Consider the following 24,570-nt stretch of genomic DNA (forward strand, 5'->3'; position numbering starts at 1 on the left):
GGTGCGAGAAGTGCAAGAAGAAGCACTCGGGAAAATGTAGCGAGGAAGTAACCTGCTACAAGTGTGGGAAAACGGGGCACTATGCCAATGAGTGCACCATCAACAAGAGGGTGTGCTACGAGTGCCGTGAAGAAGGGCATAATGCTAAGGATTTCCCAAAGAAGAAAGATGCGGAAGGCCGAACATTCCACTAAAGCAGAAGGTGAGAGCCTTCCAGATGACGCTCGAGGCTGCAAAGGAGGCAGCAGACGTCGCTTCAGGGACCTTTCTTGTAAATGGTTTGCCTGCCAATATACTATTTGATTGTGGAGCCAACTACTACTTTGTGTCGTGTAAATTTGATAGAAAACTAGCATTACCTGTAGAAAAACTTGATAATGCCCTGATTGTAGAAGTTTCCAGTGGCAACTTCATACCTATTAGTAATCGTATTAAGATCGTAGTCATCGACCTAAACGGAAATGAATTCCATGAGGAGCTATTACCGATAGATTTAAACGGTTTCAACATCGTTTTGGGTATGCATTGGCTTGGCGCCAACAATGCTGAGATTCAATGCCGAAAGAAGATAGTAAGGGTAAACCCACCCGGAAAGGAATCATTTATAGTGTACGGGGACAAACGCAGAGTGAATTCTGGAATCATCTCCCTGATGAAAGCCATGAAATGTTTGTCCAAAGGATGTGCATTGAACTTGGCATTCGTAGTCAATGCTAAGAAGGAAAAGAAAGAGGTGCAGAATATACCGGTTGTGTGTGATTATCCGGAAGTCTTTCCCAAAGATCTTCCCGGATTACCACCTGATAGGTAGGTGGAGTTTCTGATAGACTTGTTACCAGGTACAACACCGATAGCAAAGGCACCTTACCGATTAGCACCAACGGAGATGAAGGAGCTTATGACGCAACTTCAGGAGTTGTTGGACAACGGTTTCATTCGACTTAGTTCATCACCCTGGGGAGCTCCGGTGTTATTCATGTAGAAAAAGGACGGAAGTATGAGAATGTGTATAGACTACCAAGAGTTGAATAAGGCAACGGTGAAGAACAAGTATCCATTGCCGAGGATTGATGACCTATTCGATCAGCTGCAAGGTTCGAGCTACTTCTCAAAGATCGATCTTAGGTCAGGATATCATCAGCTGAAGGTAAGAGACCAGCATATTGAGAAGACTGCATTTAGAACGAGATATGGACACTACGAGTTCTTGGTTATGTCCTTCGGACTAACCAATGCTCCAGCAACATTCATGGATTTGATGAATAGGGTTTGTAAACCATTCCTCGATAAATCCGTGATAGTGTTCATCGACAACATTCTGATCTACTCGAAAAGCCAAGAGGAGCATGGCATGCACCTACGGGAAGTGTTGGAAGTTTTAAAGAAGGAGAAGTTTTACGCCAAGTTCTCCAAATGTGACTTTTGGATATGAGAAGTCCAGTTCTTGGGTCACGTGGCTAACCATGAAGGGATAATGGTTGACCCCGCAAAGATCGAGGCTGTGATGAAGTGGGAACGTCCGAAAAGTCCCACGGAGATCTGAAGCTTTCTAGGATTAGCCGGATATTACCGACGATTTATCCAATGCTTTTCTTCGATAGTTGATCCATTGACAACATTGACCCACAAAGGAGCTACATATATGTGGAGTGAGCAACACGATGAGGCATTCGAGAAGCTAAAGAAGAAGTTATGTGAAGCACCGATACTTTCTCTACCCGATGGAGTTGAAGACTCCGCGGTATACAGTAACGCATCTGGAGTCGGGTTAGGTTGTGTTCTGACCCAAAGAAAAAAGGTGATAGCATACGCATCTAGACAATTGAAAGAGCACGAAAAGAACTACCCCACTCATGATCTAGAGTTGGAAACGATAGTATTTGCCTTAAATATATAGAGGCATTACCTCTATGGCATGAAGTGCAAGCTTTTCACTGATCATAAGAGCCTCCAGTATCTCTTTAATCAGAAAGAATTGAACATGAGGCAACGACGCTGGCTAGAGTTACTCAAGGACTACGACTGTGAGATACTTCACCACCCCGGTAAAGCAAATGTTGTTGCTGATGCTCTCTGTCGGAAAGTCAACCTTGAATGGAAAAGGCCAAGTGCGTTGAGAATTGAAGTCGTGTCAACAATTGTGGAAAGTATAAGGAAAGCCCGAGAAGAAGCTTTAGAGAAGAATGACCGAAAGGAAGAACGTTTGGGCAAAATGTTAGTGTTCGGTACAAACAGTCGAGGACTGAAGGTATTCCAAGATCGGATTTGGGTACCTAAGACAGGAGGAATAAGAGAGTTCTGATGGAATAAGCACACAAGACCATGTACTCGATTCATCCCGGTAGCACTAAAATGTATAGGGACCTAAAACCCTACTACTGGTGGCCGACGATGAAGCTCGATGTTGCGAAGTATGTGGTCGAGTGCGTGACATGTGCAAGAGTTAAGGCACAACATTAGAAACCGTATGGAAGTTTAGAACCTTTACATGTACCCATGGGTAAATGGGAAGACATCACCATGGATTTTGTGACTAAACTGCGCAGGACGAAGAACGGACATGACATGATTGGGGTAGTCGTGCATCGTTTCACCAAGAGTGCACACTTCATAGCAGCCAACGAGAAGTGGTCTATGGATAAGCTCGCAAATGCTTACGTGAAGGAAATTATAAGACCTCACGGTGTTCCTCTTATAATCGTGTCAAATCGTGAAAGTCATTTCACGTTGAGGTTTTGGAGGAGTCTACAAGAGGAGTTGGGTACAAAGTTGTGTTTGAGTACTGCTTACCATCCACAAACTGATGGTCAGAGCGAAAGAACGATTCAAACACTGGAAGATACGCTGAGAGCATGTACCCTTGAGTTCCAACCCTCATTTTCTTCACACCTTTCTTATTCTTTCTTCTCTTTACTCTCTCTCTCTCTCTAGAACCTCTCTCTAGCCCCGAAACCCCAGAAAACCCTAGGGAACCTCCCTAGCACGAGGTGGAAGCCCCGGAGTGCTCGATGGCTCCGAGAAGAAGAGCTTTTCGGATCGGGAACGCTGCTCCAAGCAAAGCCCTGTTTTCTATAAAACCCGCTGTAAGTAAGCTACGCCTACACTATTTTAAATATATCATTTATTTAATTATAGTAACATTATTAGGAACTTATAATAAGTACTTGGGCTATTATTATGGGTTATATAAGTATTGTTTGATGCTTATATAATAGTAATAATAGCTAGACTATTAACTAGTCTCAGCGAATAATAGACTAAACTGTAGTGGTAATAAAACTAGGTTTCGTCGAAGGAAATTATTTTTAAGAAGTGAAGCGCTGTCTGAGTTCGGATTCACCACCTTTTCAGGTGAGTGCATAGTTACTTTCAGCTTACACATAGATATGAAGTATTTTACATAAATTACGTGTTGTGTGTGCATATTATCTATATACTTGCTATCTTTTCTAGATGAACGATTTTATACATTTTTAAAAAGATATAATAGTAGATGTAAATAAAATAATGAGAGGCCTCGTTATAGATGTTATTGATGATCCAGTCATCTAGTGGAGTATAGATGATGACCACAGACTATTCTAGACAGTCTAGTGGAACGTTAGCAGGCTCGCAACCTATAGGTGTTTATTTGAATTGTGTGCTCACCAGGTGTACTCCATCCCCCACATGGTTGCTGTAACAACCCGAAATTTCCGTATAAATTATTGTAACTCTTTTGTAATTCAACTCGCACAACCAATCGTCATTCCAAATTTGATTTACGATCTTCCGTATAATTAAGTCATTTATTAGTATACATTTAAAATGACTTAATGGGTGTCTTAATACATTTAGAAATCATTTTAACATCCAACTTTAGTGATCAGAATATTTCTAGAAATTACCATATCGGGTTACGGTAACTCAATCGGGTAGAATTCTATCGTGTCCAATTCCCGAACACTATATAAACATGATTTAGACTCAATTTGAAGCCTTTGGCCAAATTCACACTAAACTCTTACAACCTCTCTCCTCCAAGCTAGAAAAGGTCCAAATCACAAGTTTAAGGCTTCAAATCTTTAAGGTAACCTCTCTAGCATGTTATTCATCATCTTTAGCCTTCAAATTGATGAAGTAATTGAGTTTTGGGGTCAAGAACATGAGTTTACGGCCAAGGAGCAAGCTTGGGCCGTAAACTCCATTTTATGGGGTTTTAAGCTCTTAAACTCCTTCCAAAACTCAATTGGACTTTAGATATGACTAAGGGACTTCAAGATATGGACTTAGAACATGTAAATCTTTGATTTTGAGGACTTTGAAGGAGTTTACGGCCAAGGCATAAGCTTAGGCCGTAAACTCATGTTAATGGGGTTTTTCATGCCCTTAAACCCTTCCAAATCACCTCTATGGCTTAGATATGAATTATAGGACCTTGGTATCAGCAATTGGACACTTGAAACATGATTTTTGGGGGACTTAGATGAGTTTACGGCCAAGGATAGTGCTTGGGCCGTAAACTCCCCAAAACTTGACATAAAACCAATTCTAAGGTGTTAGAAAGCCATCCAACACCACCAAAAGCTTTGGAATAAATCAAGGGACCAACCAAAAATACTTTGAAGGCCTTAAACACATCTTTTATGGGGTTTCTAAGAGTTTACGGCCAAGACCTATTCTTGGGCCGTAAACTCCAAAATCTTTGGTGTTAGAATGCAAACTAAACACCCCTACAAGCTTTAGATGAATTTTAGAAGCCATTCTATGCTAGTTTCAGGCCTTGAAACACATTGTAGCTTGTTATATTAGAGTTTACAGCCATGAAGGGGGTTTCATGGGCCGTAAACTCCATAAATCCCTTATATGTCACTTGCAAACTCATTTCTAGGCTTGTGGGAATTTTTAGAATCACATGTGATTGATTTTAACAACATTTAGCATCATTTTCATAAGGATTAAGGAGTTTACGGCTAGGAGCCTATGCTAGGCCGTAAACTCCCATAAAATTTATCATTTTAGTGATTTCAATCCATTCCATGCATTTAGAACAAAGCCTAGAATCATTTCCCATGTCCATGAAAGCCATTTAAGCCATTTTAACACCCAAAACCACACCCACATGAGTTTACGGCCGTAAACTCATGTATGTGTGTGTTTTGTGGTTGTAAACTCATTTAAATATTTACTTATGGAGAGTAAACTCAAGTCCCAAGTCCCTAGTGCCTTTACAAGTCCTTAAACGCCACCCGGGTCACTCCAAACGCTCATTTTAAGGTGTTTGACCTCATTGGAGTGTAATGTTCCATATGATTAGTGAATATATCCCTAATTGTATATATATGGACCTTATTTCATTTTACATAGGGTCATCGCGAGTAATCAAACCCCGAACCAACGTCTAGCATTCAAAACCGACACATTTCCGAGTCCGGTGAGTTCATACCCCTACCCTTTTTCACTGTTTTCAATGTTTTTAGGGGGGGGAACACAAGCAAAGTACAAGGGAATTCTTGTACTCAAAACATGTTTTCAGATGTGTGTCTATTAATTCATATGCTTTTGTTACTGATTACCACAACTGATAACCATTTGAACATGCAGATCACGTAACATATATTTGTGAATTAGGTCTTTAAACTGTTATGTTATACATATATTTCACAAATGATTTTCCACAATTTATCAGTTAAAAGCATTACATAAGACATTTGAATATAATACCTGTACACTGTTTTGTCCTCGGTAACACTCCACATATATACGCGAGTGGAGGACTATTCTATTATTACTAGTAAATTTGTTAATCCTGTATAATTGGAGACACGTCCTTGGAGAACACTCCACCAAGGTACGTGAGTGGAGGACTACACCCATAACCAGAATCTCTGGTATTTAGAGAGCGTGACTTGAGTGTATAGATCTATACGGGGCTGACTACCCCACACCTGGCTGCTAGCTACAGCCGAACCGAAATGGTTCAAGGGTGACGAAAGTCATAAGTATGTGGACGACTTATTTCCACATGTGGACTACTTATTGCCACAGGTTTTAGTCTATTGTATGGTTATGGAACTCGCAATTAGGATAACAGAGATTTACTTATAGTAATAACGAATCACTCTATACATCTTTTACATCTTTCACATCTTTCACAACACTGTAACCAACATTTAGGAAAGTACGGGACTTTCCTAGGGAAAACATGGAAACCAATCACAATTACATCTTTCACATCTTTACATTGTTTACATTTGAAACCAACATGCAGGAAAGCATGGGGCTTTTCTGGGTAACACTTACCTAACTAGAAAGAGTAACAAACTGGATAACATTACAACTTTTACAATTTGTAATACACAATAAGGAAAGTATGGGACTTTCCTGGTAACACATGATAAGCAAACAGATCAGTTTAATCAGTCAGATAACTAACTATACATTTTCACCTGAATAAACATGTTTTCAATGTACAAACTTATCATACCTTTCATTTGTGAATCAATAACTAACTATTAAGAAAATATGGGATTTTTCTTGGTACATACGACATTTCAGAAACGGAAAGGAAACTCGAATCATGTTCACTAACAAAAACCACTTATGAACTCACCAGCTTTATGCTGATTTTCAAACCGCTTGTGTTCTCAGGTCAGCGTTAGAACAGGTACCCGAAGATTTCTTTTGATCAGAAGATGGAGTACATGAAGACCCGTTTCATTTTGTCTATATACTATGTATTACAATTGTACAAACTTTACTTTTGAAACAAGTGTAAAAATTTATAATGTAATGTAATGGTTGTTTTACTTTACTTACTATATGCATTGGATTTGATACTCAACGTGGAGTCAACCCCGGGAACGTTTCCGCCTTTGGTTTTCGGGGTGTGACAGATTGGTATCAGAGCCCTTGTTTATAGTGAATGAAGTATACCAAACCTTACATGGTATAAAACTATAAACACAAAAGGGCCTAAGTGCTCTGAATTAAAAGTATCTTCAAACTACAAGTATTTTCAAAACGTATACAAGTATACCGAATCGTCGCTATCCATAACTACAAGTAGAACCAAACATAAGTAATTGGGTGTTGTGTATTATGGTTAAACCTGGGCAGTTATGTAGTCGTGTCTAGGGTCAATATAGCCTGTCCAACTATATTCATTCGAGACACGGCCAACATGTGCTTGGGAGTGACTGTAATATGCGGCATGCCTAAAACTTACCCAATATCCCAAACAACAAATCGTCACTGCAGTAAACCATGAAATACTATGGGAGTATTTCTTGAGCCGTTTCTTTGTAGAAATTCTTGTATACGCGTTAATCCTTGATTATTATTCTTGTGATAAAATGCTCTATATATATAACTCCTTTCTGCCTATTCACTTAGTATGATACTATGATTGCTTTGATGAGATATCTCCTGTCCCATATCTCTTGATTCAATTCAGAGGACTTATGATCCTCTCTTTCCTGATCTTTTTAGATCAAGATGCCTCCAAGAAAAAGACCCAGCTCAAAGAACAACGATAATCCCTCTTCACCGCCACCCCCTCCCCAGTTTGACCTAGCATCACTCCAGACGATGATGACAGCTGCAATGGTAGCAGCTATGTCGCAAATGAACTCTAATAATTCAGGAGGTGGTTCTCAATCTCAAAACCCTGAAGGTAGTCAGGGGCACCAAAGAGGAAATTCTTATAAGGATTTCATGAACGCGAAACCAACTTCCTTTAATGGCACTGGAGGTGTCATATCCTTATCCAGATGGTTCGAGAAAATCGAATCCATCTTCGAAATCTGTGCTTGTGCAGAGTCTGATAAAGTTAAATTTGCGGCTTGTACCTTCGAGGATAAAGCCTTGACTTGGTGGAATGGCCGAGTCAAATCTCTGACCTTACCTATAGCCAATGCCATGGGCTGGGAGGCCATGAAAGAACTTCTCATTGCTGAGTACTGCCCCCGTGGCGAAATGCAAAAATTAGAACACGAGCTTTGGAACTTAAAGATGAAAGGTTCTGACGTTGCTGCGTATACTTCCCGATTTGATGACCTCGCACTTCTCTGCCCGGGATTAGTCACTCCTGAAAACAAAAAGATCGAAAGGTTCGTTTGGGGATTATCTCAACCAACAAAGAGTCATGTTTTGGCTGCTCGTCCGAATACTTATGATAGTGCCAAGACTTTGGCTCAAATTCTGATTGATCACAGCGACGACGTTAAGGAAATCACTACCACTTCTGAACCGACTCAAAGGAGTGGTGAAAAGAGGAAATTCTGGAAAAAGAAGAAGGGTCAATTTTCTCAAGGATCTTCCAAGAAACAACAGACGGTAGCAGTCCATGCTGCTACTGTTACTCCTGTTACTGCAGTTTCTGTCATGGGATCCACAGCTTCAACTCCTACCAGTAAATATGTTGGTAACCTTCCCCTGTGTGACAAGTGTAAATACCATCATCATCCTGGTCCTTGCCGAGAATTGTCTTGCACCAGCTGTGGTAAGAAAGGACACACGGTTCGATTCTGCAGAACTCCTACCCAATCAACCAACCAATCATCGGGAGCAGGTGTTAGTCAAGCCTGCTACAACTGTGGAGAAGTTGGGCATTTCAAAAGGAACTGTCCCAAGAAGTCAACTGCTGATAACACTAGAAGGATTCTAACCATGGGACGAGAGGAAGCGGTTGCTGATCCCACTGTTGTTTCGGGTACGTTCCTTCTCGACAATTCATATGCTAGTATACTTTTCGATTCGGGTGCTGAAAGGAGTTTTGTTAGTCATGCATTCAAACATAATCTAAAACCAAATCCTCAACCATTAACTGAAACGTTTACCGTCGAGATGGCTAACGGTGAGAAAGAACGCGCTAACGATATATTCATAGGTTGTACGCTTACCTTAAACGATCACTCATTTCCTATAGATCTCATGCCCGTCTCCATTAAGAGCTTTGATGTTATCATTGGCATGGATTGGTTGAGTCCCAATCATGCTGACATTCTTTGTTACAAAAAAGCTATCCGTCTCCATTTTCCTTCAGATCAAACTCTGGTAATCTATGGCGATAAACCCAGTTCAAATCTTCATATCATCTCTTGCATCAAAGCTCGAAAGCTCCTTCGAAAGGAGTGCATTGCATTCTTAGCTCATGTGATCAACAAGAATCAAGAAGTTAAAAACCTCGCGAGCATCCCCGAGGTCTGCAATTTTCCCGATGTGTTCCCTGAAGAGCTTCCAGGAATTCCTTCCAAACGTCAGGTCGAGTTCCGCATTGACCTAATTCCCGGAGCTACTCCCGTAGCAAAATCTCCGTATCGTCTAACTCCAGCAGAAATACCGGAGTTATCCAGTCAACTCAATCAGTTGCTCAGTAAAGGATTCATTAGGCCGAGTTCCTCACCCTGGGGAGTTCCGGTTCTGTTTGTCAAGAAGAAAGATGGATCCTTTCGAATGTGTATCGACTATCGTGAACTGAACAAATTGACCGTTAAGAACCGATATCCTCTTCCACGTATAGATGACCTCTTCGATCAACTTCAGGGAGCCAGCTACTTTTCTAAGATAGACCTTCGGTCAGGGTACCATCAGTTGCGAGTTCATGAAAGTGATGTACCCAAAACAACTTTTAGGACTCCGTATGGACACTACGAGTTCGTAGTGATGCCCTTCGGTCTAACCAATGCACCGGCTGTGTTCATGGACCTTATGAACCGGGTGTGCCGTCCCTTTTTAGACAAATTCGTCATAGTGTTGATTGACGACATCCTCGTTTACTCCCGAAGTGAAGAAGACCACAAACAACACTTGAGGCTAGTGTTGGAGACCCTCAGATCCGAAAAACTATACGCGAAATTTTCCAAATGTGAATTCTGGATACGGAAGGTAACTTTCCTCGGTCACGTGGTAAGTGGGGAAGGTATTCATGTAGATCCTTCCAAGATCAAAGCAATAGAGAATTGGTCGGCACCAAAAACACCCACAGAAATTCGTCAATTCTTGGATCTCGCCGGCTACTATCGGCGATTCATTCAAAACTTTTCCAAAATCGCCAAACCTTTAACCACTCTAACACAGAAAGGTGTACCCTTTTGTTGGAGTGATAAGCAAGAAACTGCATTCCAAACGTTGAAGAAAGCCTTATGTAGCGCGCCTGTTCTGTCTCTACCTGAAGGGACAGAGGATTTCGTCGTCTACTGCGATGCGTCTAATCAAGGTTTAGGCTGTGTGCTTATGCAAAGAGGAAAGGTGATTGCTTACGCCTCAAGGCAGTTGAAAGCACACGAGGTCAACTATACTACACACGACTTGGAACTAGGAGCTGTAGTCTTTGCATTAAAGATTTGGAGACATTATCTCTACGGAACCAAGTGCACAATCTTCACTGATCACAAGAGCCTTCAACACATCTTTAATCAAAAAGACTTAAACATGTGACAACGGCGATGGGTAGAATTACTCAGTGATTATGAGTGTGAAATCCGTTACCATCCTGGCAAGGCCAACGTGGTAGCAGATGCCCTTAGTCGAAAGGATAGTGCAGGCCACAAAGTAAAGAACCAGTCGATGACCATCCATTCCAACCTACCCGTGCAAATCCGAGAAGCTCAATTAGAAGCTCTGAAACCTGAGAACATGACAACTGAAGCTTTGAGAGGGATGGAAAAGAAACTTGAGATCAGAGGTGACAGAGTTCACTGTTTCATGAATCGAATCTGGATTCCCAAATCTAGAGGATTCAGAGAAATAGTCATGGAAGAAGCGCACAAAACTAAATACTCTGTTCACCCAGGTTCTGACAAGATGTACTTTGATCTCAAGAAACAATATTGGTGGCCAAACATGAAAGCTGAGATAGCTACATTCGTGGGCAAGTGCTTGACTTGCGCCAAAGTCAAAGTCGAACATCAGAAACCTTCAGGTCTGCTTCAACAACCCGAAATTCCCGAGTGGAAATGGGAGATGATTACCATGGACTTCATCACCAAACTACCCAAGTGTTCTAGTGGGTACGATACCATTTGGGTAATTGTCGATCGTTTGACAAAATCCGCTCACTTCATTCCAATTAAAGAATCATTCAAGATGGAAAGACTTGCGCGAATCTACATCCAAGAAGTAGTACGTCTACACGGTGTACCTGTATCCATTATCTCTGATCGAGATAGCAGGTTTACCTCCAGATTCTGGCAATCCCTTCAGAAAGCCCTTGGAACCAAACTAAATATGAGCACGGCATATCATCCTCAAACCGATGGACAAAGTGAAAGAACAATTCAAACCCTGGAAGACATGCTTAGGGCATGTGTCATTGACTTTGGAAAATCGTGGGACACTCATTTATCCTTGATCGAATTCTCGTACAACAACAGTTACCACACCAGCATTAGGGCTGCTCCATTCGAAGCCCTATACGGTCGTAAGTACAGATCCCCTCTGTGCTGGGCCGAGGTGGGGGATACACAATTAGCCAGGAATCGAATTTCCGACAGTGCTCTCACTGGTCCTGAAATCATCCGCGAAACCACCGAAAAGATCATTCAAATCCGTAACCGACTGAAAGCCTCACGCGATCGTCAAAAGAGTTACGCTGATAATCGTCGGAAACCCCTTGAATTCCAGGTTGGAGATCGGGTTCTGTTAAAAGTCTCGCCCTGGAAAGGCACTATACGTTTTGGTAAACGTGGGAAACTTAATCCAAGGTACATTGGACCCTTTGAGATTCTCTCCAGGATCAGTCCAGTTGCCTATAAACTTCATTTACCTCACGAACTCAGTAACATTCATCCTGTCTTCCATGTTTCAAATCTCAAAAAGTGCCTATCCGATGAAACCCTAATGATTCCATTAGACGAGATCAAAATCAATGAAAACCTTAACTTTGTGGAGGAACCAATCGAAATCATGGATCGAGAAATCAAACGCACGAAACAGAGTCGTATTCCGTTGGTGAAGGTTCGCTGGAATGCCAAGCGAGGACCGGAGTTCACTTGGGAGCGAGAAGATTCGATTAAACAAAAATATCCACAACTCTTTTCTAATCCATGATTTGTATCTTGTTTTGTGTTTTAAACTTTGAATTTCGGGACGAAATTCTCTCTAACGGGGGGATAATGTAACAACCCGAAATTTCCGTATAAATTATTGTAACTCTTTTGTAATTCAACTCGCACAACCAATCGTCATTCCAAATTTGATTTATGATCTTCCGTATAATTAAGTCATTTATTAGTATACATTTAAAATGACTTAATGGGTGTCTTAATACATTTAGAAATCATTTTAACACCCAACTTTAGTGATCAGAATATTTCTAGAAATTACCATATCGGGTTACGGTAACTCAATCGGGTAGAATTCTATCGTGTCCAATTCCCGAACAGTATATAAACATGATTTAGACTCAATTTGAAGCCTTTGGCCAAATTCACACTAAACTCTTACAACCTCTCTCCTCCAAGCTAGAAAAGGTCCAAATCACAAGTTTAAGGCTTCAAATCTTTAAGGTAACCTCTCTAGCATGTTATTCATCATCTTTAGCCTTCAAATTGATGAAGTAATTGAGTTTTGGGGTCAAGAACATGAGTTTACGGCCAAGGAGCAAGCTTGGGCCGTAAACTCCATTTTATGGGGTTTTAAGCTCTTAAACTCCTTCCAAAACTCAATTGGACTTTAGATATGACTAAGGGACTTCAAGATATGGACTTAGAACATGTAAATCTTTGATTTTGAGGACTTTGAAGGAGTTTACGGCCAAGGCATAAGCTTAGGCCGTAAACTCATGTTAATGGGGTTTTTCATGCCCTTAAACCCTTCCAAATCACCTCTGTGGCTTAGATATGAATTATAGGACCTTGGTATAAGCAATTGGACACTTGAAACATGATTTTTGGGGGACTTAGATGAGTTTACGGCCAAGGATAGTGCTTGGGCCGTAAACTCCCCAAAACTTGACATAAAACCAATTCTAAGGTGTTAGAAAGCCATCCAACACCACCAAAAGCTTTGGAATAAATCAAGGGACCAACCAAAAATACTTTGAAGGCCTTAAACACATCTTTTATGGGGTTTCTAAGAGTTTACGGCCAAGACCTGTTCTTGGGCCGTAAACTCCAAAATCTTTGGTGTTAGAATGCAAACTAAACACCCCTACAGCCTTTAGATGAATTTTAGAAGCCATTCTATGCTAGTTTCAGGCCTTGAAACACATTGTAGCTTGTTATATTAGAGTTTACGGCCATGAAGAGGGTTTCATGGGCCGTAAACTCCATAAATCCCTTATATGTCACTTGCAAACTCATTTCTAGGCTTGTGGGAATTTTTAGAATCACATGTGATTGATTTTAACAACATTTAGCATCATTTTCATAAGGATTAAGGAGTTTACGGCCAGGAGCCTATGCTAGGCCGTAAACTCCCATAAAATTTATCATTTTAGTGATTTCAATCCATTCCATGCATTTAGAACAAAGCCTAGAATCATTTCCCATGTCCATGAAAGCCATTTAAGCCATTTTAACACCCAAAACCACACCCACATGAGTTTACGGCCGTAAACTCATGTATGTGTGTGTTTTGTGGTTGTAAACTCATTTAAATATTTACTTATGGAGAGTAAACTCAAGTCCCAAGTCCCTAGTGCCATTACAAGTCCTTAAACGCCACCCGGGTCACTCCAAACGCTCATTTTAAGGTGTTTGACCTCATTGGAGTGTAATGTTCCATATGATTAGTGAATATATCCCTAATTGTATATATATGGACCTTATTTCATTTTACATAGGGTCATCGTGAGTAATCAAACCCCGAACCAACGTCTAGCATTCAAAACCGACACATTTCCGAGTCCGGTGAGTTCATACCCCTACCTTTTTTCACTGTTTTCAATGTTTTTAGGGGGGGAACACAAGCAAAGTACAAGGGAATTCTTGTACTCAAAACATGTTTTCAGATGTGTGTCTATTAATTCATATGCTTTTGTTACTGATTACCACAACTGATAACCATTTGAACATGCAGATCACGTAACATATATTTGTGAATTAGGTCTTTAAACTGTTATGTTATACATATATTTCACAAATGATTTTCCACAATTTATCAGTTAAAAGCATTACATAAGACATTTGAATATAATACCTGTACACTGTTTTGTCCTCGGTAACACTCCACATATATACGCGAGTGGAGGACTATTCTATTATTACTAGTAAATTTGTTAATCCTGTATAATTGGAGACACGTCCTTGGAGAACACTCCACCAAGGTACGCGAGTGGAGGACTACACCCATAACCAGAATCTCTGGTATTTAGAGAGCGTGACTTGAGTGTATAGATCTATACGGGGCTGACTACCCCACACCTGGCTGCTAGCTACAGCCGAACCGAAATGGTTCAAGGGTGACGAAAGTCATAAGTATGTGGACGACTTATTGCCACATGTGGACTACTTATTGCCATAGGTTTTAGTCTATTGTATGGTTATGGAACTCGCAATTAGGATAACAGAGATTTACTTATAGTAATAATGAATCACTCTATACATCTTTTACATCTTTCACATCTTTCACAACACTGTAACCAACATTTAGGAAAGTACGGGACTTTCCTAGGGAAAACATGGAAACCAATCACAATTACATCTTTCACATCTTTACATCGTTTACATTTGAAACCAACATGCAGGAAAGCATGGGGCTTTTCTGGGTAACACTTACCTAACTAGAAAGAGTAACAAACTGGATAACATTACATCTTTTACAATTTGTAATACACAATAAGGAAAGTATGGGACTTTCCTGGTAACACATGATAAGAAAACAGATCAGTTTAATCAGTCAGATAACTAACTATACATTTTCACCTGAATAAACATGTTTTCAATGTACAAACTTATCATACCTTTCATTTGTGAATCAATAACTAACTATTAAGAAAATATGGGATTTTTCTTGGTACATACGACATTTCAGAAATGGAAAGGAAACTCGAATCATGTTCACTAACAAAAACCACTTATGAACTCACCAGCTTTATGTTGATTTTCAAACCGCTTGTGTTCTCAGGTCAGCGTTAGAACAGGTACCCGAAGATTTCTTTTGATCAGAAGATGGAGTACATGAAGACCCGTTTCATTTTGTCTATATACTATGTATTACAATTGTACAAACTTTACTTTTGAAACAAGTGTAAAACTTTATAATGTAATGTAATGGTTGTTTTACTTTACTTACTATATGCATTGGATTTGATACTCAACGTGGAGTCAACCTCGGGAACGTTTCCGCCTTTGGTTTTCGGGGTGTGACAGTTGCCTTAAGGACATTTATTGCTGAGGAATCCCCTTAGTAGTAGTGTCCATCCCGATGAAAGTCCTTAGACTAGGTCCCTTGTGTTAGATGTTTTAGGGACGTAAAGTGAGGATAACGGGAATGGGTAATCGGGTTGTTTGGTTTGATAAAGTTAATAAAATTATTTATTGTGGGTTGAAAACCCTATGTGCTCACCAGGCTCCCAAGCCTGACCCACTCAGTTTCTTGTATTACAGGTAGTGGCGCATGAGCATAGATGTGATGTCATGGGATGAGAGATTAAGAAATTTTAGGCCTGTAAATACGGAATAATGTAGTCAGGCCTATGTTGTATTGTTTATGCTTATGATATGTACCGAACATGACATCCCGAGTCTTTTTAATGAAATACAATTCTATTGAAATGCTTTTGATAAATCTCTATCATATTTTGTTTTGGGACAAATTCCGCAACACTTTTATTTAAAATGTTACGCTGATTTTTAAACAAAGCATAAACAAAATCAGTTTTTTCTGGCCATGAAAATGGGGATGTCACACTTTACATGCTTCATGCCCTATTACTCCAAAAACCAAGCTAGAAAGGAACTTAACTTATGGGGAATGGCTTTTGCATAACAACTAGAAAGGCTTTCTGCATCAATGATCCACATAGAACTCAAATCTGGAGTTTCAACTCCAGATCTAACTCATGCACCAAGATCTCATCAATATTTCTCCAACCAAACCCTAAAACTCCATGAAAATGGAACTAGAAAGGAGAAGGCCAAGGATAACGATTTGTTACCTCCAAAATGACCTCCCACTGAAGTATAATCCGGATCTCTTCAAGTCTCCTTGATCCTAGCTTCTTGATCTTCAAGATCCCTTCACCAATCACACCAATTTGCTTCCAAGGCTTCTCACAAAAGAAATTAGGGTTTCTGGATCTCAAAGGGGGCTAAGGGAGCTGAGGGGAGGACATTAAGTCCTTTAAATAGGGAGCAAACCTGAAGATTAGGGCTTTTCCTCATCCAGCACCGACTCGTCGAGTGAGGCCACTTAATCACGTGCCCAGCACTCGCTTCGACTCGGTGAGTCAAGAGCCCTACTCGCCAAGTCCCTTCCTTTATTTTCATATAGCACCCTTCAACTTCTTGCTTCTAAACTTGGGATGTTATAGGAAAACAACATAAAAACTCGAGTAATCTACATAACAACACTTAATAAACCTGCCAAGAGACACTAACAAATTATTACTATTAGTTAGTATATTAGGAATCATATAGTGCACACACTTATATGCACCTTTTCCTTCTCAGACATGGAAGGATTCAACCAAAGAGACCCCTATTACCCTGCATTAGAAGCTAAAGGTTGGATTTAGGAGGAATCAGACAAGGTGATTCTAGAGGAGGACATAGATGAGGATCAAGAAGAGGATCCCAAGGAGGCGTTATGTCACACCCCCAAACCGAAACGGTGGAAACGTTCGGGGGCGGAGGACGTCATGCTCAGTATCATAACCATAGTGAAGAAAGCAAACACAACCATCATAAATATAATTTAAAAGGGTACATTGTTTCCGAAATACATGTTTCCAAATGAATTACATATGATGTTCAAAATATAGCAAAACAATCTACGCCTTAGCGTCTTGACTACAGAAATCTTGTGGTTACCTGAATTACTGATTACCTGAGAATACAAGTTGTTTTGAAATGAGAGTATCAACATAAAGCTGGTGAGTTCATAAGCAATTTATGAGTGAAGAATGAATGTAGTTCTTTTAAGTTTGTTACAAGTTTGTTACTAGAAAATCCAATATTTTCAAAAAGGTTTGTTGTAGTCTCAACTAAACCGAGACTTTATATATGTAAATAAATCGTCATACTTATGTGTGGTTTTATTTTTAAATAAAACTCTTTTGTGCAAATACTTAGAATTTCCGTGAACTTTATCTTTTGTTAATAACCCATGTGAGATGTTATAACCATACTAAAGACTAGAAGACCTCGTATGCGACGTTCTTCAGGCGTTGAAATGTTATGACACTTGTCACCCTAGACCTGCCGGTCTAGCTGTTGCAAGCAGCTTAGGTGCAGGTTTGTCTGACCTAGTATAGATCTATACACAACTATCACGTTCTGCCTCCAGGAGATTCTGATTATAACCACAGGACTTTTCTATGGTACTTAGGAGTACCTTGAAGGAGAATGTCTCGCAAGTTTATTTATTAACAAGTTCACGTAGTGTGTAATGAAATATTTGTTTTGTAAGTCGATTGAGTTACTATTTCTTTGTCAAACGAAGTGTTCAAACTATACCTACTATAGTTTATCAAAAGTGTTGTGTGTGTTTGAATGAAACCTTGTTATATAAGTCATTGTATTTCCATAAAATGCCATTTGAAATAAAGAGTGTAAACCGTGCACACCTTTCTCAGCATGTTACAAGGTGTGGATAACTCTTAAACATTTACTCAACAGTTTTGTAAAAATATCAAGTTTAAGTTTGGTAAAATAGCCTGTAAATAGGGCACAACTTTGCTGTTGTATGTTGTCAAGATAAGTTTCAAATATATTTTGGTTTTTTAACTTGTATTCCCCCCTGAAAAACTAAAGAAAACGGGAAAAATGTAGGGGTGTGAACTCACCCGGAAAGTGTGGTGATTTGACGAAGACGGGATTTTTCCTCGGGCAGCACTTCGACCGGGAAGTGGTGAGTTTTTCGGGAATCTCGGAACTTCGGACCTTCTTTGGGGCTTAGATATGAAACCGAGGTGTCGAGGCAGTCTCGGGATAGTAGGAGTGTGAAAATAGGGAGAGAAATTGGTAAATGAGCAAGTAAAAATCGGAAGTCTCGCATGCTATCTATAGGAGGGCTGCCAGGCTTCGTACATTGGGCGTACACCGAAGTATGTAGGGCGTACCTCGTACGTTGGGCGTACGTCAGCGATGATGTCTCTGGTCTCCGGATGGGACTGCCGTAGAGGGTGTAGGGGCGACGTGGCCAGTCCGAGACCCTTCATTCAGTACGCTTGGCGTACTCCCAAGTACGTTGTGCGTACTCCTTCGGATAAGCCTCGAAGTGTGTGCCAAAACTTCAAAAATGTGTAAATTTCTCATAGAAGCTACGCTTTTGACATTCTTTATATCCACGCGTAGGTGAGAATATACTCTACAACTTTCGTTTAGACTCTGCCAGCTAATTTTGATTAAATTTTTAATAACATATTTTTAACTGGCCGAGACAAGATAAATTCGTTAAAATATCATAACTTCTTCATCCGATGTCCATTTTCGTCTGTCTTTTTACCGTTTTACTACTATTGTCGAGATCTTCAATTCTCGTTTAGGTTGCATTGGCTAAAAATCGTTCGATCTTTATTTCGAGTTTTTAGTCGTCTACTGTTGTTCTGAAACTTATAAAAATCATAACTTCCTCATACGAAGTCAAATTTGGACATTTGTTTTATGTATGCTCACGGTTTCTTATTATCTACGACTTTCGTTTAGATACTTAAGGCTAAAAATTCTTTTATTGAAATTTTACTTTTTACGTTCAACAGTGTTTTACCGGTTTTGTCGCGAATATTTGATCGGTCATAACTACTTCGTTATAACTCGGATTCGAGTGTTCTTTATATTTCTGAAAACCTTGACACGATATCTAATATTTTATGTATCCCAATTGATACCTTTTTAACATTTCATTTTTGACGTTATTTTTATTGATTCCAAAATAGATTATAATATTTGACTTTTTGAACAGTACATTGACTTGGAATAGTGGGTTGTTACATCATCCACTCGTTAGAGGGAATTGTTGGATTAATGTCTAAGTCCATAACTATAATTGGTAAGACTTGACCTGACCCGGCATGGTCCTTTTGGGTTGCATGGCATCATGCATTTGGATAGACTAAAATGAGAGAAATAACACTTAAGATTTGTTAATATATTATAAGTTATAATATATTAATAAGATTATTTAATTAGTATTGATCAAGAATTAATTAAGTGATCAAAAGAAGACTAATTAAATATATGGGTTGATTGTGTAAATCATCCATACTTGTATAGTGGGCTAATGCTCCATGGATTATCAAGTTGGGCTAAAACCCATATGATGCTCCATGGTGTATTTGAACCCATGGATCCAAGGAAATGGAAAGCCATGACAATTAGGGTTTACCCTAACTGTAACAACTATATAAAGATCATACTCTTGGAAAAATCGGCCACTAAGTGAGATAGAGAAGGGCTAGCTGATTTTAGAAGTGTTCAGGTTTCTCTCAAGTTATTCCAAGTGCATTTGGTGTTGTGTGAACCATTTGAGGTGTCACACTTGGGGCACTATGCACTCAAGCTTCTTGAGAACATTCTACACCAAAGAGGTATGTATTCTATCTTGTTATATTCATTATTTTGTATGCTAGATTAGGATAATACCTTGGATGTTCATATTTGCATTTATAATAGAGAAAACATAGATCCAAGGAATTTAGGGTTGCATGTACACTTAGGAGTGTTAGAATGCTCAAAACCCAACAGGAATTTCGTCCCAAAATTAATTCTACATTAAGTATTTATGAATTAGGGAAGAGATGCGGTTATTTTTGTTTCATTTGATCTTCGCGCTCCTAGGTATATTCAGGTCCTCGCTTGGCATTCCAACGGACCTTCACAATGGGTATGCAACTTTGTTTTGTTCTTTTAATTTCCCGATCCATGATTTCTATAGGCTCTTCTACAAAGCGGAGACTTTCGTTGATTTCAATTTCGTCTAGAGGGATTACGACAGTCTCATCGGACAGGCATTTCTTTAGGTTTGACACGTGAAAGGTAAGAGGAACGTGATTGAGTTCCTGGGGTAATCGTAGCTTGTATGCCACCGGGCCAATCTTGGCGAGGATTTCGAATGGTCCGATATACCTTGGATTTAGCTTTCCATGTTTTTCAAAAAGTATTAATCTCTTTCAAGGTGATACTTTCAGAAGTACTCGATCCCCAACTTGGTACTCCAAAGGTTTACGTCTCTTATCCGCGTTGCTCTTTTGTCGGTCTTGTGAAGCCTTCATTCTTTCTCGAATTTGGACGATCTTCTCGGGTGTTTCCCTTATGATCTCCAGGCCAATGTGTGCGTTGTTAGGAACTTGTCCTTTTGCTAGTTGTGTATCGCCTACCTCAACCCAGCACATGGGTGATCTGCACTTACGACCATAGAGGGCTTCGAACGGAGCGACTTTGATGCAAGTGTGATAACTGTTATTGTATGAGAATTCGATAAGGGGTAAATGAGCATCCCAAGATTTACCAAAGTCTATCACACAAGATCTTAGCATGTCCTCTAATGTCTGAATGGTCCTTTCACTCTGCCCGTCGGTCTGTGGGTGGTAGGTTGTACTCATGTCTAACCTAATTCCCAAAGCTTTCTGTAGGGACTGCCGGAACCGTGACGTGAACCGACTATCTCTATCGGAGATAATGGATATCAGTACCCCATGAAGTCACACCACTTCTTTAATGTAGATCCTTGTTAGCTTCTCCATTTTGTATGTCTCTTTTATTGGTAGGAAGTGTGCAGATTTGGTTAATCTGTCGACGATTACCCGAATGGTGTCAAGTCCACCCATTGTCTTGGGTAACTTGGTAATGAAATCCATCGTAATCTGCTCCCACTTCCACTCGGGTATCTCTGGCTGTTGAAATAGTCCCGAGGGCTTCTGGTATTTTACCTTAACCTTGGTGCAATTCGGACACTTGCCCACAAAGGTAGCTATTTCGGCTTTCATGTTCGGCCACCAATACAACTTCTTGATGTCTAAATACATCTTTTCTGATCCGGGATGCACTGAGTAACGAGTTTTAAGAGATTCGTTCATGACAACATCCCTGAATCCACGAAATTTTGGTGTCCAGATCCGTTTCATGAGACAACGAACTCCGTCATCCCTGACTTCAAGATTTTTTCCATTCCTCTCAACGCTTCACCTGCCACGTTCTCTAGTTTTAAGGATTCTTCCTGTGCTCCTTTGATTTGTGCGGATAGGTGTGAATACATGGTCATAGTTAACGTCTTTACTCGGTCGCTCGAATATTCCTTTCTTCTTAGGGCGTCTGCAACCACATTGGCTTTTCCGGGGTGATAATGAATCTCGCATTCGTAATCATTTAGTAATTCCACCCATCGTCTTTGCCTCATGTTGAGTTCTTTTTGATTGAGGATATGTTGAAGGCTTTTGTGGTCAGTGAAGATAGCGCACTTAGTGCCGTAGAGGTAATGTCTCCATATTTTTAGGGCGAAAACTACCGCTCCTAGTTCGAGATCGTGCGTCGTATAGTATACCTCGTGCGTCTTCAGCTATCTTGAGGCGTAGGCAATGAACTTTCCTCCGTGCATTAACACACATCCGAGACCTTGGTTCAATGCATCGCAATAAACCACGAAGTCCTCTGTTCCCTCTGGTAGGGACAAGATCAGAGCACTGCATAGGGCTCGTTTCAGCGTTTGGAATGCAGCCTCTTGCTTATCCCCCCAGGCGAAAGGCAATCCTTTTTGAGTCAAGGTGGTAAGGGGTTTTGCGATTTTGGAGAAGTTTTGGATGAATCTTCGATAATAACCGGTGAGTCCTAAAAATTGACGGATTTCCGTGGGTGTTCTTGGCGCTGCCCAACTTTCAATATCCTTGATCTTTGAAGGGTCCACATGTCTCCCTTCCTTGCTAACTACATGTCCGAGGAAATCCACTTCTCGGATCCAGAACTCGCACTTTGAGAACTTTGCGTACAAATTCTCCGCCCTCAGTGTCTCTAGGACTTGACATAAATGCTAGCTATGTTCTTCCTCACTTCGGGAGTAGACTAGTATATCATCGATGAAAAAAATTACGAACTTGTCTAAGTAAGGTCGACACACCCGATTCATCAGGTCCATAAGCACCACGGGTGCATTTTTTAAGCCGAAAGGCATCACTACAAACTCGTAGTGACCATAGCGCGTTCTGAAGGCTGTCTTGGGAATATCCTCCTCTTGAACTCATAGTTGATGGTACCCTGATCTAAGGTCAATTTTTTAGATGAAACTTGCTCCTTATAGCTGGTCAAAGAGATCATCGATTCGAGGCAAAGGGTATCGGTTTTTAATGGTGAGTTTGTTTAACTCACAGTAGTCGATGCACATACGGAACGATCCATCCTTTTTCTTGACGAATAAGACTTGTGCTCCCCAAGGCGAGAATATTGGCCTTATGAAGTCTTTGATTAGCAGTTCATTCAATTGAATGTACAATTCCTGCATCTCGGCTGGGGCTAGACGGTATGACGATCTGGCTACGGGGGTAGCCCCAGGAATTAGGTTGATTTGTAATTCAACTTGTCTAGCAGGAAGCACTCCGGGAAGGTCTTCTGGGAATACGTCGGGGAAATTACAAACCACCGGAATGTCCTTGATGTTTTTCGCTTCTTGTTTTGTGTCTATGACGTGGGCTAGGAAGGTGAGGTACTCCTTACGGAGATACTTTTGAGCCTTGACACAAGAGATGATCTGAAATATTGAGCTAGGTTTATCGCCATAAACGACAAGGGTTTCGCCATTTGGCAGATTAAGGTGAACGACCTTTTGTGACATCCGATTTCAGCATGGTGAAGGCACAACCAATCTATGCCAATGATGACATCAAAACTTTTTATGGTGACAGGCATAAGGTATATTTGGAAAGAGTGATTGTTTAGGGTGAGGGTACGCCCGATGTAAATGTCATTAGTGTTCTCTGTTTTTCTGTTATCCATTTCTACGGTGAATGTGTCTCTTAGTGTTTGTGGTTTTTGTTTAGCAAGCGTTTAAATTGATGGCTCACAAAGCTTTTCTCCACACCACCATCAAAAAGAATGCATGCGTATGTATTGTTGAGGAGAAACGTACCGGTGACCACAGTTGGGTCTACAACTGCTTCCTCATTAGCTATTGCCAGAACTCTTCCAACTTCACCAGGGTTGGGGTTTCTTGCCTTTGGGCAGTTCCTCTTGAAGTGTCCTGCATCTCCACAACCATAGCAGGCCCGGCTAGCTCCGGTGTTAGCAGCTTATGTGTTCTGTGGGACTGGAGCTCTACAAAACCGGGCGGTGTGCCCCTTTTTGTTACAGTTGGTGCAATGCATTTCTCAGCAAGCGCGATTGTGTTGAAAGTTGCATTTGTTTCACTTTGGTAGGTTCCCGTCGTATAGCCTTATCGGAGTTGGGTTGGTAGTATTTGTGGTGGCGTTCACAACAACCACTTGTTGCTTTTTGGCAGGGTCTTGATCAGATTGACCATTCTTCTTGTTCCAGAACTTCCTTTTGTTGTTTCCCTCTTTAGCTTGCTCGGAGTTGGTTGTCATAATGCCATGGCTGGATTTATGGTTGATGAGTTGTTGTGTCGGTTCTTTGGCACTGTCAAAGGTAGTTGCCTTTGAGGGAAATACGTTCCCTTGAAGTTGGGAAGATAGTCCCGTTATGTATCTCTCCACCCTCTTTCTTTCCGAAGGAACCATCCCTAGACACAGTATGGCTAGATCACTAAAACTTGAGGTATAAGACAGGATGTCAGAGCCTGTCATTTTGAGACCCCAAAGTTCCTCTTCCAACTTTTGTATCTCGCCCCTTGGGCAATACTCCTTCATCAACATGGTTTTCAAATCTTCCCATGTTATCGAGTTAGCCACTGGAAGTGTCAATGTCTTGACATGGCCATTCCACCAGGTGAGTGCCCTTTCAGAGAATGTGCATGCTGCAAACTTGACTTTGTTTGCTTCAGGGCATGCACATATTTCAAAGATGGATTCGGGTTTCTCAAACCATTGTAGCAATGCTATAACACCTCCGCTTCCATTGAAGGTTTTGGGTTTGGCATTAGTAAAGTCTTTGTAGATACACTCTCTCTAGCATCACTGATTGTCCCCATTGTTAGAATTTGTGGCACCATTACTCTCACCCCACGCATTATTGGTGCTGATTTGGGACATTGCGGCTGTTACGGCAGCCTGGAACATTATCGGGTCGAACTGAGGGGGTGGTGGAGGTAGTGGTGGCGGTGGTGCAGCTCCTGTGGCGCCGCCACGTCTAGGATTTCTTAGAGGTGGCATTTTCAGCTATAACAAGAATCAAAATGCAATAAGTCCTTGATAGCGCTCAAACGTTGAGAGTTAAGCTACACATTATTAGTTCTTTATGTGCATCACGATTTCGACTTGTAAAGATATTGTATGAATCCATTCATATTATACGTCTATAGATAATAAAATATAGGCTTTATGAA

This window comes from Lactuca serriola, chromosome 2 (genome assembly GCF_051521515.1).
Source record: "Lactuca serriola cultivar US96UC23 chromosome 2, Lser_US96UC23_V15, whole genome shotgun sequence".
In the NCBI taxonomy this organism is placed as follows: Eukaryota; Viridiplantae; Streptophyta; class Magnoliopsida; order Asterales; family Asteraceae; genus Lactuca; species Lactuca serriola.